This window comes from Engraulis encrasicolus, chromosome 15, assembly GCF_034702125.1.
Source record: "Engraulis encrasicolus isolate BLACKSEA-1 chromosome 15, IST_EnEncr_1.0, whole genome shotgun sequence".
NCBI classification, from domain to species: Eukaryota; Metazoa; Chordata; class Actinopteri; order Clupeiformes; family Engraulidae; genus Engraulis; species Engraulis encrasicolus.
Window position 1 is genome coordinate 28,118,881 of NC_085871.1, and position 5,000 is coordinate 28,123,880.

General features: G+C 48.0%; 1 protein-coding gene across 5 annotated transcripts in view; it reads right to left on the reverse strand.

Moving 5' to 3' along the window:
- slc38a4 (solute carrier family 38 member 4) overlaps nt 1–5,000 on the reverse strand; it is a 54,334-nt gene that overhangs the window by 20,680 nt on the left and 28,654 nt on the right. The gene's annotated exons all lie outside the window — the stretch shown is intronic.

The following is a 5,000-nucleotide window of genomic DNA, read 5'->3' on the forward strand; positions in this document are numbered from 1 at the left end:
ATTGAAAAACACAACCGCGAGATTTGAACTGTATGTTTTGGAAACGTCTTTCATCAAAAGTATGATATGCACTTCTGCAAATTAACTCACATTTGGGAACACTAATGCAGCACAACATCCACATCTCTCTCTCTCCCTTTCTCTGTCATCTCTCTGTCTCTCCCTATCATTTTGAATTTCTCGCTCAGTCGCGCAAGGATTCTATTCTATCTTTTCCTCACCCACCGCTGTGATATCAGTTTTTCTTTTCCCTCCGTTACTCGCTCTGTCAAGGGCCACTTTGGCGCCTCCAGCAAGCCCCCTCGACACCAGTCACACCTCTACTCACTCACATCCAAATCTCTCTCTTTCTGTCTTTCTTTCTCTCTCCATCTCTTTCTGTCTCAGTCACAGTTCAGTGCTCTACCGCTCCCTCTCCCAGAGTGAAGCAAGCCTCTTGACACCAGCCTCCCCTCACTGAGTCTCTCTCTCTCTCTCTCTCTCTCTCCTGTCTTTTATCTCTCTCCCTCAATCCAAGCCTCCTCTGTACCTCTCTTTCTCGTGACGTACAATGCACTGGCGCCCGAGTGACACACAAGTCTTTGTCACTGACTCCACCACGGCAGGCCTCCTGTCTCTACAACGATAAGCCTTGATATGATAAGCACATTTCTAGTAAATTTCCACATCCCCTCTATGGTAAAGCTGTGCCAGGCTGTGTGTGTGCGCACGTGCGTGTGTGTGGGACGTGGGTGTGTGTGTGTGTGTGTGTGTGTGTGTGTGTGTGTGTGTGTGTGTGTGTGTGTGTGTGTGTGTGTGTGTGTGTGTGTGTGTGTGTGTGTGTGTGTGTTGTTTTTCTTCTCTGTGCCAGTTTGTGTGTGTAATTATGCACATTTCTGTGTGCATGTGTGTTTCTGTCCATGTGCGTGTGCATGTGTAAATTAAAACGCCTTTATTAAATGTGGCTATTTATAATTAAAATGAGCTCTTCATCGGTTATGGTGGTTGAAATATGCTGGCATTTTAATAATAATATGTTTCAATCTGAAATGTGTTCTTCATCATTTTGTGGTCGAAACAAGTTGGCATTATAATTATAATTAGCCACATTTGATAATAAAGCTGAGGGCCTGGGACCTGTTTGTACTACACTTGAGCGCTGGCTTGATATCTCTTCTTCTCAACCAGGCCTTGACATCATAGGGAGTAGGGACAGTCTTCAGTCCCCAGGGAAGACTGACCTCATGGCTGGGCGCTGTTGTCTGTAAACAGAAACTTATACAGGTGCCCACTACTGCCCTCTAGGGTCTGTGGCGTGAAAATTGTGAAAAATGTCTCAAATACAGGGCAGGAACCTAAAACAGTTACCTAATGTCCTTTACAGCATGGAAAAGGAGTGATGATACGGAGAAGAGGAAGGTGATTGCTTGTGCAGAGTCCTATTAAATCTTATCCTTTCAACTGGGGCAGCCATGGCCTAGTGGTTAAGGAGATGGGCTTTAGATCGGAGGGTTGTACCTGCTATGTCTGAATCCCACCATTCAACTCCCTACCTCACTCCATGGCTGAGGTGGCCTTGAGCAACGCGGCGCAGGTAACCCCATACTGCTCCAGAGGCTGTAACTAACACCCTGTAAATAACTGGAAGTCGCTTTGGATGAAAAAGTCAGCTAATGTAATAATGTAATGTAACTTTCGGAAAAAGAGGGGCAAAGTGACTTATGAGAGGAACGAGGGAAGGCAGTAGTTGTCCGGATGGAGTGAAACCGGCAAGATATCAACTGGCTGATGGCAAGACAGGAGGGACAAACAGAGAGAAGCCCGTTAAGACACGGCGTTATAAATTAGCTTTTACCAGAATGGCAATGACCATGTTGTAATGCATTACTAAAGGCACTGTGTTATTATGTCATAGTATTGTAGTACCATGTAGTACCATGGTACTTAACTTTTCAATGACTATTACAGCGCGCCACTGGAGGTACGGTGTGCATTAACTCGTTGAGACACGGTGTTATAAATTTGCTTTTACCAGAATGGCAATGACCAAGTCGTAGTGCATTACTAAAGGCCCTGTGTTATGTCATAGTATTGCAGTATGGTACTTAACATTCAATGACTATTACAGCGTGCCACTGGATGTACGGTGTGCATTAAGGGGGTAGTGGAGAGAGGGGGAACAATAGGGGGGGGGTTGGCTTTCCAAAGAGGCGGTGGAGCGCTCGGCGTTTTGAAGAGGGCGCTGACATAATCTGCCTCCCATATGGGCACAGGCATCTGGTGGGAAGCTGTTTGGCAGCAGTGTCCATTGTCAAACTAGCTGGCTGGCTGAGTACAAGCAAGCTAGCAAGCATGCAAGCCAAGCAACAGCAGGCTTGTGCATGCGCACACACACACACACACGCACACACACACACACACACACACACACACACACACACACACACACACACACACACACACACACACACACACACACACACACACACACACACACACACACACACACACAACTGAGCTGAACAAGAGTGCCTGCCTGGCAGTCCAGGCAGGAGACTAGCACTGTTACACACACACACACACACACACACACACACACACACACACACACACACACACACACGCACACACACACACACACACACACACACACACACACACACACACACACACACTTCTCCACAGAACAAGAAACAGTAGTGCCTGCTGTTGCCTGCTGCTGTTTGCTGACGCAGGAGCATTTGGCATGAAGTGCCACACCCTGGGCGCCCGCACGCAACTTACACAGACCAACGAATGAAAAGAGCAGCAACACAGAAGAAGCAGAGGAGGAGAGGAGAGAAATACATAGGGCCTAGCATAGTGTTCCTCGACGGGGGCCCGAGGTACGGGGTGTTGAGAAGGGTACAGTTGAGAGGGGCCGGTGCTTAGTTGTCATTGGGGGCATTGGGCCATTTCATTTTGTAATAATAAGGGGGGTGTTGGCAGGCTTATGACGAGATCAAGGGGGCGTTGGGAGGCTTAGGATAAGGTCCAGGGAGCATTTGTTCCAAAAAGGCTGAGAACCACTAGCCCAGCTTATTGCAGGAATACAGTGACGTAGCGAGCATCCACCCCCCCCCACCCCCAAGGGGGGGAGGTATGGACCCACGTCAAGGGGGTGAGCTGTCCAGGAGGCATTAGGTGCTGTGGGCTTGGGTGCGGTTGGTAGATGGGATTAATGGGTGGAGGTGGTGGCAAGTGGTTTAATTAAGAGCTCCACTTATGGTGGCCCTCAACCCAGCAGACACTTGGCCAGTGGAAAAGTGGCAACGCAAAACCAGCAGAAAAACAGATGATGGCACCGAGATACATGCCAGCCATAGCTGCCCAGGGGGGATTGAGTCTGGTTTTAAGGTGTGTGACTGTGTGTGTGTGACTGTGTATGTGTGTGTGTGTGTGTGTGTGTGTGTGTGTGTGTGTGTGTGTGTGTGTGTGTGTGTGTGTGTGTGTGTGTGTGTGTGTGTGTGTGTGTGTGTGTGTGTGTCTGTGTGTGTGTGTTTGATGTTTTCTTCCCTGTGTCAGTTTGTGTGTGTAAGCACATTTCTGTGTGTATGTGTGTTTCTGTCCATGTGTTTGTGCATGTGTGTATAAATTAAGAAGCCTTTATTAAAATGTGGCTACTCATGATTAAAATGAGGTCTTCATGAGTTGTGGTCGAAACATGCTGGCATTTTAATAACAATGCCAACATGTTTTTCGACCAGAAATGTTCTTCATCATTTTGTGGTCGAAACATGATGGCATTTTTAATGAGTAGCCACATTTAATAAAGCTCAGTGCCTGGTGACCTGTTGCTTTTGTTGAGCACCACTATGAACTGTACTACATTTGAGCGCCGGGAAAGTCGACAGTCCCCAGGGAAGAGTGATCACATGGCTGGGCCCTGTGTGTGTGTGTGTGTGTGTGTGTGTGTGTGTGTGTGTGTGTGTGTGTGTGTGTGTGTGTGTGTGTGTGTGTGTGTGTGTGTGTGTGTGTGTGTGTGTGTGTGTGTGTGTGTGTGTGAGAGTGAGTATGTCTTTCCCTCACTGTGGGAGCACAGGTCCACTACCAGTAATCACACACTGGCACAGACACGCACACACACACACACACACACACACACACACACACACACACACACACACACACACACACACACACACACACACACACACACACACACACACACACACACACACACACACACACACACACACACACACACACAGCGACACACACACATACACAGCGACACATACACAGAAGTGCCAGTCGCTGACCTCACACCCTCCAGAACAGCGTGTGCTTTCAGGGCCTGGCCAAAAACAGACCAGCAAGGCTGCATGGTTAGAGAGAGAGAGAGAGAGAGAGAGAGAGAGAGAGAGAGAGAGAGAGAGAGAGAGAGAGAGAGAGAGAGAGAGAGAGAGAGAGAGAGAGAGAGAGAGAGAGAGAGAGAGAGAGAGAGAGAGAAATAACGCAGGGAACTCATAAAATGGCAGAACAGAAACGTGAAGAAAAAAACACATCTCTTAATTGTGCTGTTGGTTAGGGCCAGGCTTGTGCTTTTCCGTAGCCAGGGACAGGATTTGTGTGTTTGGTGAAGGGACACACATTTGAGGTCAAGAGCCTATAAACGTTAATGGGAGGGTGATGAGTTGAGTAAAGTGCATGTAATTTAATGTTTTTTAGGGCCTGTGTGTGTGTGTGTGTGTGTGTGTGTGTGTGTGTGTGTGTGTGTGTGTGTGTGTGTGTGTGTGTGTGTGTGTGTGTGTGTGTGTGTGTGTGTGTGCGTATGTGCGTGCATGCGTGTGTGGGTGTAGTGTATATGTGTGTGCATGTGTGTTTGTGTTTTAGTATGTGTGTGTGTGTTTGTGTGTGCGTGTGTGCGCGCGTGAATTATACATGTGGGTGTATATGCAGATTTCTTACATGCGCGACCGTCTTACATGCGCGACCGTCTTACATGCGTGACCGTCACAACGTTTGTGCACGCACCTGTG